The sequence below is a fragment of the Podarcis cretensis genome (assembly GCF_951804945.1).
Source record: "Podarcis cretensis genome assembly, chromosome: 7".
NCBI lineage: Eukaryota > Metazoa > Chordata > Lepidosauria > Squamata > Lacertidae > Podarcis > Podarcis cretensis.
Genome location: NC_137176.1, coordinates 62969687 through 62982770, shown reverse-complemented (window position 1 = coordinate 62982770; position 13084 = coordinate 62969687). Strand labels below are relative to the sequence as shown.

Genomic DNA, 13084 nt, shown 5'->3' with positions numbered 1-13084 from the left:
CTTATGACCATGCTTGTTAACAGTTTGTGCCATTGAAGTGAAGGTAGGCAAGGGCTGTCTGCAATTTCATGTGAAATCATTTTTTCTTTAATAAGGTTGGCTTTTTAAAATAAGAGTTGACTTCTTGTTTTAAAGTTTAGTGTACAAGGCTTTATCAAGGGAGAAAATGCTCTGACATATCTGAACATGGATAATAAATCTTTCCTTATTCCAAAATATCTCTGAGCTTATATGGTCTTGCTATCCATATATAAATTTTGATCAGGGCGTTTTCAGTGCTTGATAAAGATAGGAGTATTCAGTTTCTTATAAATATAATATTGTTCAAAGCTGACTGTCTCTTTAACTGGGGACGAACATAGGAAGAACTTGCAGTTGTATGAAGTTGCTTTAAACTGAGTCAGAACATGGGTCAATTTAGCACAGTACTGGCTACCCTGACTGCTAGCAGCTGCCCTGGATTTCATTTTACCCTATGTATCTTTGTATGCATTAACTGGCTGAAAAACTGTGCTGCAAAATCCGAAGAAGCGCAAATTTCGAAGGGTGGCTGGATTTCAGTTCACATATTCTTTGGGGAAGTGTGAATTAGGTAGGTTCACCTTTAAATGTGAAATAACTAGCATTTCTACCCCATTCCTCCTCATGTCTCATGGTACAACCTGTTAATCAGCCATGAGAAACCTGGGATTCCCAGAAGTACCTGATGCCACACACTGTAAATCAGTGGGTCCCTCTTTGTTAAGTGATCAGTTCTTATATATTCACCAGGTAATCACCTTTGTGAGGACCACCCAACGCAAGGGAAGCAGCACACACCCCAGTCTCTAATTGCTTCCATATGCCAGGATTACAATACACTTCTTTTCCTCTGGATTCTCCAGCATTCCTTCCTCACCTCAAGATTCTTGTCTGCCCTCAGAACGGTTCCCTTTTCCACACACCTCCTTGGAGCCTTGTTTTCTGCTTCCTACACCTCTCCTTCCACAGCTCATGAACATCTGGCTGCCTTCAGGACCATCCTTGCACCATCACTCCATGTGGTGGATAGGTCTCTGTCATAGGTGTCTGCTTTGCACCTTTGTTAAATTTATCTGCTGTTATTTTCTGCATTCTTTTAAATTTGTTTTTTTCTGAATTTTGTAGACCGCCTTCAGATGTGTGCAGAAGGCGATTCATTAATGAACAACAACTCATTTCCCAGTCTGCAAAGGTCAGGGAAAAAAATACTTCTCTCTCTCTCCCTCCCTCCCTCCCTCCCCCCCCCTCTGTTTTCAAACATCAGAATGTCATCCCTGGTTATGTCTTTCTAGTTATGATCCTGCCTTCATTGCCGTCCTTGAATATGTTATATCGACTCTGTTGTCCTGAACTATCTTGTTTTTCATGCTCAGCTCCTTAGTGTTTTTGTTCCAAACATGCTAGGCTCACTTTACCAGCCTGCCCCCCAGGAAAAAAACTAAGGGTTGAAGAAGGAAACAATTGCTTAGTGAAACATTTGAACTAAATTTCCTACTCCACAGTCATTCATGCTCCAGACTGGCCACCGTCCTGAACATGCAGGTGTTTTTAGAGACATGGAAGGAACAAGATGACTGGCAGAATCCGAGACCAAGGAGAAGAGTTGGTGGAAGAAGAGTGGAAGAAATTTAAAGTTTATCTTCAGAAATATTGTAAAATTAAGGAATGTTAGAAAGATGTTGGGAAAAAAATTATGTGGTTTTAGCAGAAAGGATATAAAGGATTAAGTAAAAATGAATTGGTGAAAGAGAGAAGGTAAAATTATAATATGTTAAGATAAATTATTAGGATAAAAACAAAGTTGGAACGATTTGCTGGGATATTTAACTGAATTAGAATACAAAAATGGGAGGCGTGAGGAAGTCAAGGAAATAAGTGAATGTAAGTGAGTTAAAGGATTGATTTGTTTTTTATTTCTTTTTTCTGTTTTTTGATGTATTGTTTTCTTTTCTTTCTTTTCTTTTTTTCTTTCTCTGTAACCTTTAAAATCTTAATAAAAATTTATTTTTTAAAAAATAGAGACATGGAAGGAACATAGGGAGCTGCCTTATACTGAATTGGACCATTTATCTCACTGTCCCAGACCATTGGCCCATCTATCTCATTGTCATCTATACTGTCTGACGACAGCTCTCCAAGGTTTGAATGCAACTGGAGATGCCAGACATTAAATTTGAGACTTTCGGCATGCAAAGCAGATGCTCTAGAACTGAGCTACAGTCCCCCACCAAAAAAAGAGTGCTGCAACTGAGCATAACAGAACTGGTCTCTCCTTGGATGTAATTCAATTAAAATATTGTAACAATAATCATGATAGCATTGCTGCCTCATTTGTTCGGATTACAAAACACAATTACTAAACTAGATGCAACAACATAAATGAATGAATGCATCTCTGTCATGATTGAACTTTTGTAGATAGAAACTACTCTCTCAGTGTGTTGCAGACCAGCAAGACTATGTTACGGATGAGAGGGGTTAACTATTTTCTCCTCTTATTGTTTTCCCATTGAAAATTAACTTCAGAAGCCACTATTTGCTCCAAATAGAAAAACATAGGTGTAAACTGGGGTGGGGGTGGGGAGACGACGACGACAAGATACTAAAGTACTATAAAATCTATATAAATAAATGGATATATTTTAAAGTTTTCTTTGAATGAAATAGTTTTATCCTTACGTTTAATAAATATACCCATTTATAATTTATGTGGTTTGTTATGCATGATACATATTTTTAAAGTAGTATGGTAAGTTTAGATTTGACAAGATGATCAATACTGCATATATGTAATTTTTTTCTTATGATTTATTTTCCACTAGGAAAAAAATGAAAGCAATTTCCCAAATGCTTCAACGTTTCTGAAGATTTTACCCCTCAGGGCCCCTACACTTTCATGGTATGTTGGGATGCATTTATTGACATGCAACATTTGGTCAAGCTTAAATATCTATGGTGAGGTAGCGACTGGTAGAGGCAGAGTTCGCTCACAAAGTCAGGCAGGTCTGCTTGTGAGCACTAAACAGTAGTCTTAGAATGGCACTCAAACTGATGTATATGGAGGCATTTGGACCAATCTCTGGTCAGTGACATGCTGAATATATGCAAGAATGCAGATTATAACCTAGATGTATAGAGACACAGTAAAAAGGTAAAGGTAAAGGTACCCCTGCCCGTACGGGCCAGTCTTGCCAGACTCTAGGGTTGTGCGCTCATCTCACTCTATAGGCCGGGAGCCAGTGCTGTCCGCAGACACTTCCGGGTCACGTGGCCAGCGTGACAAGCTGCATCTGGCGAGCCAGCGCAGCACACGGAACGCCGTTTACCTTCCCGCTGGTAAGCGGTCCCTATTTATCTACTTGCACCCGGGGGTGCTTTCGAACTGCTAGGTTGGCAGGCACTGGGACCGAACGACGGGAGCACACCCCGCCGCGGGGATTTGAACTGCTGACCATGTGACCGGCAAGTCCTAGGTGCTGAGGTTTTACCCACAGTGCCACCCGCGTCCCCTAGAGACACAGTAGCAGTGGCTTTTCAGAGCCCTCATATTGTCTTTCTTGAAAGGTCTGGAAATGTAGAAGCACAACACATCTTCCCAAGCTGACACAATTTAGAAATGCATGTTATTGTTTCAAGTTGATATTCTGCCTTCAAGAAAGGATACCAAAGTGACATATTGAAGTCATAAATTGCTGGTATGTCAATTTGCCTAGTAATATCTTCCATTATAAGCAGTGCTATTTTTCTAGAAAAAGAGATGCCAGAACTTGCCATTGATGCCTCCCTTGTTCTCTTACAATGGCAATGGCACCCACCTGAGAGGTTCCAGAACTGAGATCTAGTGAGTTCCGGCTGAAAAATACAACCCTGATTATAAACTTGATTTGGGGACAACAGATTATTACATAAAACAAGTGGATCTTCTAGGGAGCCCTGGGAATACTGAAGAATGAACAAAGGGTATACTTGTTATTGTTTTTTTTAGACTTTCTTGATAGCTCCAGTCTCAAATTGCCCTTCAATTCAAAGTTTCATTTCAAGACATATCAGATATGCCATATGAACAATTAGTGGGCCTTGGTTGTAATAAAAATCGCTCTGATTGCTGCTTGTAGTAGTTGACAACTACAAATAGTTCATGCTAGAAAAATGCACTGGACCCAATCCAACCATATGAATTGTGCAACCCTGTCAAACAAGGAGTAATCATGCCAGTGACTGTTTCTTTTTTGGGGGGGTGGGGTGGAAATGGGAATAGTGTGCAGAGTAGAGACTTGTTTGTCCTCCTACTCCTCTCAGACAAATGAACAAGCGGCGTTATACACTATTTTTGTTCTCATCTTGTATTTTTATGTTGTGAACCACCCTGTGATGTTGGATGAGGGACAGTATACAAATTTAATAAGCAGTAATAATAGCTAACACCAAGTCAGACTGTTGGTCTATCTAATACGGAGCGGCCCTCACTGACTGGCAGTGGCACTACAGGGTTTTGAGGCAGGGGCCTCTCACAGGCCCACCTGGAGATGCTGGGTTGTTCAACCTGGGATCTTCTGTATGCAAAGATGATGCTCAACCACCGAGGTACAGCCCTTCCAGGGCTACAACCAGTATTATCACTGGAAGTAGCAAAGTACATACAGCCCTGTCTGCCAGATGAATTTGGGGGGATTCGCTTCAGCAGCCACCTCTATCTCAGCATCATTACTATTGGTTTCCAGCTAAATCAAACATTATTTTACTGAATTAGGATATAAAACTGCTGTAAATAAATGATTCAAAGTAAGTGGCTTGCAGTCTTTCTCCTCTTGTCAGCAGAGACTCCTGTAGGTTACAATCCAGTGTAGTTTGGGGCTAGAAAGGGCAACACTGACTGGCATTAAGCTGAAGGAGAGATTTATGCAAGGCTGTGATTAACATATGTTTACACATTGCTTTGCTGAAGTTCCACAGAGAGATATTGTGATTAAGTAGCAAGTGCAATTAATCAACCAGAATGGTGGAAGCATAGAAGATGACAGACTAATACAAGCAACCAAATCAACCATGAGATGATGTTAGCAATTAGCATATACCACAACCTTTCATATTTATTTGGTATTTTTTTAGCGGTTCACCTCTGAGGCAGAGGAAAATGAGGGAACTTCTAGAAAGGTGGTGGGCAAGTTGCCTATCAGCTATTTTCTTTCTATTCAGAAGACCTTCACAAGCATTCAAATGGATTTTCAGAAGATAGCTTTACATCAGGTGGTATACAATATACCACAGTATTTGATGGTTGGCATGATACTGAATAATATCTGTCAGTTGACATATAATAGCTGTGTTGTTGCTTTTTAAACTTATTGCAGGGGTAATCAATAGGGTGCTCTCCGGATGTTGTTTGACTACAGTTTCCATCATTCTGCACCATTGGCTATGTGGGCTGAGGATGATAAGAGTTGGAATCCAACAATATCTGAGCCTGATACTTCTCACATATAACTGATAAGATGCAATGCAGATACACAATAAGGTTTGATCCAGTGAAGCATGAGCACAGTGCCCACATGCAAAGAATCCTCCTGAGCTCAATAGAGTCCTCTCCCACTTCACATCAGTCTAACTACACTGTTCTAACACTTGCTCAGGATATGTGTATCTACATAGGTATCAGCAATCCCATGGTCTAGACAGCCTGGTTCATTTAGGTCTTCCCTACTGTGTGTGTAGCTCTAATCTTTCTCTTTAACGCTAATCAATCATAGCTGTTACTTCACTCATTGGCTGAAAACACTGAAAGGGAGTTGCCCATACTGTGCTTCCTGGTTTTAATTACCACATTATTTCCTTGTAACAGAATATTATCCAGCAACCTCTTCAGGTGGGCCAACTGATGGACCATTCATAATGTCAATAACAAAACCATAGATATTTCTGTATCCCAGAAATCCCACACGAGTGTTCTGTATCCCATTTACACTCATTATTTCCTGAGCTAAAAAGTAAAGGTTGCTTATCTCTTTTTTTTGCCTTTGGAATACAATAGGCAAAAATACCTGTTTGCAGTAAAAAAGATAAACACACTATACATGCCATTGTTTTGTACAGACACAGCTCTACATTGGTACCAAATGCAATTTAGTAATAGAAAATTAAAATGTTCAGTCTCTTGAGCAGTGAAACCACAAACTGGTTTATTTTTTAGAAAGAATTTTTTAGGGCGTGGAAAACAGCCCTTGCCATTCACATTCCTCCTGCTAAGGTTTGTTAAACACCCATGGCTGGATTAACAGACCCTCCAAGTGTCCCTATTTTCCAGGGACGTCCTTGATTTAGAGAAGCCGTCCCTGTTTCTGATTTGATTCTGGAATGTCCCACTTTTCCTTAGGATGTCCCTATTTTCATTGGAGAAATGTTGGAAGATATGGTAGGATGAAGAACACTGGAGAAATACTGGAAGGTATGGAGTTATCTGACCCCCGAGCTATCTGAAGGCAATCCTGTATTGGAAAGGTTTTTTTTAAAAAATGTTTAATGTTTTATTATGTTTTTATATATGTTGAAAGCTGCCTAGTAAGATATGTGGGGTATAAATAGTAAAATTATCATTATGGAGTGGGACATCCCTGTTTTCATTGGAGAAATGTTAGAGGATATGGATGAATCATTATTCTAAGTACCATTTCAGTGTACAACTCCCCACAAAATTTGGGGCCTGGGTGGGTAACCACTCCTGCTTTTTGAAATGAAGTTTTGTTTAAAGCTAGGGAAGAAAGCACTTTAAAGAAAAATGAACTGAAGCAGGAAGAAGGAAGTTCAGGCATGGCTGGCAGAGAAGAGGCACATTCTTATACATACTGTTCCTTTGCTTAGGGAGCAAATGGGAGCTGAAACAGCCCATTGGTTTTTGAAATGAACTGTGAGACCATGCCTAGACCATGCCCCCTTCCCGGGTTGCACCTATAGTTGTCCCACTCCATGCTCTTCTCAAATGTTTCATCCTAGCTGGAATGTGCCCTTGAACTGTGATCTTGCTTATCCTTTGCCTGGATGGAGGTTTGTATTTGTAGAAATCTCTGAATTATGTGTAGTTGGAATGTAATCTACTGTACAAAGCTAATAGACACACCTATGGTTTCACTCATTTTGGCCTCTGGCCCCATCTAGTACTGGTATTTACCCTCCAGAATGAATGAACCCATGATTCTGAAAAGGGTTCCTCATCCCTGATATAAACCCCCATTTGCTGCCTTGTTTCACAATTCTGATAAAGAAGTTGGTTTTTTTTTTTTAAAAAAAAAACTTCTGTAGAAGCAGAACTGAAGTGCTAGCATTTCTCTGCCCCCTTTCCATCCAGAATTAGCCAACATTGCTGCAACCGTCTATTTATTTCATCACATGATTGTTTTAGTGTTATTTGAAGCACTATTTTGGAGCCAGACATAATCACATTATACAGTTCCCCACCTTATTAACTGGCAGAGAACCATTCCCCATTAGACAATTGATCCTGGGTAGATGAAGCCATTAAAAACAGCACTAATTAGCTGAAGATAGGAGACAGAAATGCAGGCTGTATCCTTTCCTTTCATGCTCCGGGAAGTTCATGTTCCAGACAAATAATAATTGATATGTACTCTTCCTTAATTGTGGATGTTAACAGCCAGCAGTATAATGACAGGCTGACAATCCCTGTCTAGCCCATTGTATGTTTAGTTTTGAATCCATGTATCACTGACTAACATTTCTGGTTAAAACCTGGATTTCAGAGAATGCACTTACAACATTGTCATAATCAGAGGTGGGCAGACTACATTAGTTTTCTGAATTACATTTAATATGTGCCCGAGTGTCTGTTGTTTTGTTGGCTCGGAGGACTGGATGTTCATAATTATGAAATAGAGAATGAGAATAGGAAAATAATGAGCAGCATGGAAAACCAAAAACACCTAAGCAGAGTCCTAAGTCGAAACAAAAGATAGCAGCCTTAAGTTCATGGTGTTGTAGGTCACAGGGCTAGGAAGTGATATATAAATACTGCATTAAGTAAAACGGCACTTTTACCATCCCTCAAAAAACAATCACCTGTAGCCGATTTCCTGTTTCTCGTCTGCAGCCACACCCTGTGCTGCTCTGGTAACACAAGAATGTCTGGGGAGGGAGGAGAACCTAGGACTTATTTATTATTATTATTAAGAGTAGGAGCAATATTAGCAATAGCAGCTGGCATGGCTGTGCAGGTGAGGCTGCATTGGTCTCTTGTCTTCCCAATGTCACATGACACTACCATATAGCAAGAGGGAGAAATGACAGGCAGCAGGAGCTCCATGTGATGTGTGCATGGTGTGGAGCATCAGATTGGCTCTGCTGCCTTGCCCCACCCCTCTAGGTAAGCAGCAGCAACATGTGGAAAAGACAGGAAAGCAATGTAACCCCACCAGCCACTTCTTAGTGTTCAGGGGTCGTCAACCTTTTTATACCTACCACCCACTAATGCATCTTTCTTGATGGTAAAATTTCCTTACCGTCCACCAGTGCTGCAGTAACATGTGCCATAGAACCCCCTACCGCCCATCTGGAATCCTGAAATGCCCACTAGTGGGCAGTAGGGACCAGGTTGGCTACTCCTGTTAGTATTAGTATTGATTGCAGGTTTTTATTTGTAATTTTTTGGCCTTGAGCCCAGAAATTTGCATGCATTTGCAAAGCAAAGTGTTAGGTGCTGTATAGCATGCAAAAGTTACCAAACGACACGTTTACCAAAGGTGTCATGGACTCTGAAGATGCTCGAACTCAGGACGAAAGGGAGAAACATGCTAAAAGGAAGGCACATTTGGCAAATCCTCACCATGATCAACTCCCACCTGGAAACCTATGTCCCCACTGTGGAAGGACATGTGGATCCAGAATTGGCCTCCATAGGCACTTATGGATTCACCGTTAAGACCATGTTCATGGAAGACAACCTTTACTCAGCTACAAGTGATTGCCAAAGAAGAAAGAAGAAGAAGATAGCATGCAAAAGTTATGCAGTCCCTACCCAGAGATCTTATAATCGCCACTAATAGATTGGTCACCTGGCACCATGTGGAACTCTATTGAATCCTTCAAGTGCATCAACACACACACACACACTTGCCTTGAGTCCAGTTTGGAGTGTTGGAAAATATATCAGGAAGTGCAAGACTGAGACAGTGAAAATAGAAAGGTACAAAGTGGTGCCTAGTAACTTGGATCAACAGCCTGTCTACCTGCTCAGTCTGAAGAGTGGTCTCATCCCAAGTACACAGGGAGGAATGAGCTGATCAATATTCTAAAACTATGTAGGGCAGATGTACCCTAAATATGCAATTTAGGAGTGGGAGAAGAAAGGGAAGTGGCATGTGGGATAAATGGAATGTTGTATATCTAGGTTGACATTAGGATAATTCTTCTGTTTTATTTATACTATGCTATTCAGAATTACTCATTATCAGAGAAAACAGCACACAACAGATACTCTGTTTGACTGATTGTACCTTTGAAGAAGCATCAGATTAATACAACCTGCATAAGGGCCAAGGCACAAGGACATTATGATTCAAAGAAATAGGAGATAATTGGAATCTGTCCTGATGTATGTCCAAATGTGGAAAGCCTGATAGCTATTAACGAAACAGGAAATTTAATGTCAAATATCAGCATTCAGCAAACTCTTCAAAACTAATGAGTTAAGCTGTTAAGATAAGATGTTTCTCCGTTTATAAAAGGGCAAGAAATAAAACTACTAAAGGGAAGGAAGTCCGTGAAATAAAACGATGAAGGCTGAGGCAGTGTGTTATGGAGACTAGCTGTCTACTCTTTACAGAGTGTAAGTCTTTGGTCAAGCAAATGTGGAACAAAAAGCCATTACCCAAGAACCCTAAGAGACCTGTAATAACCCAAGTTAACATGAAGTTATAGGGCATGGTTTTCTTTTCTAATGAGGAACAGGGGGAACCCCTGATGCCGTAGTAGTGCCTGAATAGGAGACCACCAGGAGCCCAATATAAACCACTCTGAGCTTTCTAAAAGCACCGGGAGCACATATTAATAGAAAATGGAGCTACCCCAGGTCTCACTGATGAAGATGTATTACCTGCAAAGCAGACACATTAAAAATACACAGCAACTTTGGAAGCCTCAACCCATGTCTGATTTCCTCACAAAGATATATGCCTTAGCAATTTCTATGTAACATTTCTTTAGGAAGAAGAATTCCCTTACATGGCATAGCAACAAACTGAAGTTTACCATTGATAGTGGGCGCCAGGTTATTACAGCTCTTTGTCAAATGTACATCTGTTCCAAAAATGTACTTTCAAATATTTGTTTCTCACATTCACACATTACTGTATATTTTTAGGTACACACGTACACATCATAGGCATACACCCCGACCCTCAAACAAGTATCTGGTACAATCCCTTCCCATGTGGGTATAGTGGTCATGTGCAAAAGGATCCTCACAGATCCCAAAAAGTTTCTTCTGCCTCTACTGCATGTGCATGCATGTGCATATATAAACCTATGAAGGTGCCTTACACAGAGTCATGCCATTGGTCCTTCTCACTCAGTATTGCCTACACTGATTGGTAGGCAGGAATCTCTCCCAGTCCTACCTAGAGATGGTTGGGGTTGAAAATGGGACCTTTTCATGCAACACCTGAGCTGCAGTGGGCCATTACAGATATCAGATGTGTGGGGAGAGGGCCAGACACAACTCTTCCAGCCCAAGCTTCTTCTGGTCAGCCAAGTGTCATGAGTTGAGGTCTGGAGGGCATGTACAGACCACTCATTGCTGCCTGGGCGTGTTGCTTGCATGCATGTCCCTGTGCATGAGAGGAGAAACAGGGCTTTGTGGAGCCCTATGAACAGCTCCCCCCCCCCCATGAAAGGTCATTGTTTCTGCACAGAGGAGGATTATAACCTAACCCAAGGTGTAGAGACGTCCATCGTGAGTGTCTTTAAATGACAAGCAATGAAAAGCTCCTATAAAAGGAAACCAAGAGACAGTATGTAAGTGTGGACACTCAAAAAAAGTAGATTATGAGAAATCATTCATATATATATATATATTCCTTGAGTGTCCACTTTTGCAGGCTGTCTCTCAGCTTCCATTTACGAGAGCTTATTTCTCTTACTTGTCATTCAAATACACCCACTAAGAGAATGAATAAATGCCATGAAAACTAGCAAGATGACATAATGAATGAGTTACTGTAAATGCCTCCAGCATAAAACAATTATGTACCTGCTATTGTCAAAAACATTCAACATTTTCTTTTGTTGAAAAGGAAGCAGCTATAAATTATTCACAGGGGCACTGAAAGTACTTCTTTTTTCTTTTTGGTTGCTACCAATTAATTCTTCCCTGAACATCCCCAGATATTTAGTTAAGGACAGAAAATTTACATGCAGAGTTTTGATTTTTCCATGGGGTTATCTAAATGAACATCCTTTTGTTTAAAATATAAAAAAAATGACATTTGCGATGTGGAATGGTGAAATACCAACTTTGCATCTGTGAGCTGAGCACTGTTATAGGGGGTAATTTAGGCTCTGTTTTGCAACAGCAATGCAAAGCAAAGTAAAAATAAGAGCATTGCAAAACAATATATGTTGGTGTTCACGTTGCCCTTGTTTTATTTAAAAAAGAAATTAATAAAAACTAGGGAAGTTGAATCAGATCATTATAATGTTGACTCAAGAGTGAATGCTTATTGATCGATCGATATGAGCACTTACAGACTGTCACTATTTTCGGATGGGATTCAATCACGTAACAGCAAATTCAGGTTTCTCATTTATAGTCGATGGAGACTCTTGTTCAACAAACTCGCTTCTCCAAAAGATCGGACTTTTCACGATAAGGAAAGTGATGGGAAAATGCAGTGGAAAGTGTGGGATAACACTGGTTTAATGCAACGTCATCTAACCCACCCACAAACAAATCAGGATTTAATGGTCATTCAATAGCCAACATAGTATAATCTCCCTGCAAGCAAATCAGAGAGAAAGCTCAATAAACAGGTTGTCTGGACATGCTAACTATCTATGAGAAGAAGCAGGGGCCTGGGAAGGCAGGTGGGAAGAAATTCTCAAAATTCTCAGGGAGAAATGTCTTATGAGGTAAAAGCAGTAGACTGGCTTTCCTCCCTCAACCAATGTTTTCATCCTCAGACTTAGTTGCTCCACTGCCACAAAACTACAACAATCAGCAGCCTGCAGCCTGCCTTATTGAAGACACCTGTGTCAGGGAAAAACATCATTCAAGGCATGGTGTGTGTGTGTGTGTGTGTGTGTAAGTAAGTAAGTAAAATGGTGGCTTCCATTGACCAACCCAGCTGGCTAATAACTGTTGTAGCATCGTCACTGCTTGAGGCAATTACTAAAGAAGATTTTTTTTTCACTTTCCTCCCGACATACATTGCAAGAGTCACAAATAAAAACACACAATCAATAGAAATATTTAAAAAACAATTAAATAAGTAACCCTATAAAAGCGTGCGTGTGCGTGCGCGCGCGCACACACACACACACACACACAAACAAACATAGAACTACAACATTCACTGTCAGAAGACCCAGTCACAACACCCAGTTAGTGGCCAAACACCAGTCAAAACAAAAGTCTTTGTCTGCTGGCGAAAGGAAAGTAGAGAAGGGGGCAGTCTAGCCTCCCGTGGAGGGTAAGCCCCCTCCCTACTTCCCAAAAATGTTTGAAAAATCCTTCTGCCCCCTGATAAAAATGGCTGAGATGTTCCCATTCACTTTCAGATTTCCAGTCTATTTCCACTCCATTTCAATGGCCGACCACAACTTCTAGTACAATGAGGGCAAGTAGAAGAATGGAAATTTTTCAAACACTTACAGGTTCCCCTTAGCTGTCTCTCCCTCTGTAAGATAAATAGTCCCAAATGTTTTTAGCTTTTCCTTGCAGGGAGAATGCTCCAACCGCTTGCTCACTTTGATTGCCCTTTTCTGTACCTTACTGTCTTGCTTTCGTCCGATGATGCAGTTTCCCCCCCCCCCACACCCTTTGGATCTGCTTCTTTCCACC

The 13084-nt window shown here is 40.7% G+C and overlaps 1 long non-coding RNA gene across 1 annotated transcript in view; it reads left to right on the top strand.

Annotated features, from left to right (window-relative positions):
• The window catches only part of LOC307219794, a 61982-nt gene extending 49122 nt beyond the window's left edge, over positions 1-12860 (top strand). Inside the window, exon 3 of the long non-coding RNA XR_013840565.1 lies at positions 12802-12860. This is a non-coding gene — a long non-coding RNA (uncharacterized lncRNA). The remainder of the gene's footprint in view (positions 1-12801) is intronic.
• The last annotated feature ends 224 nt before the right edge of the window (positions 12861-13084 follow it).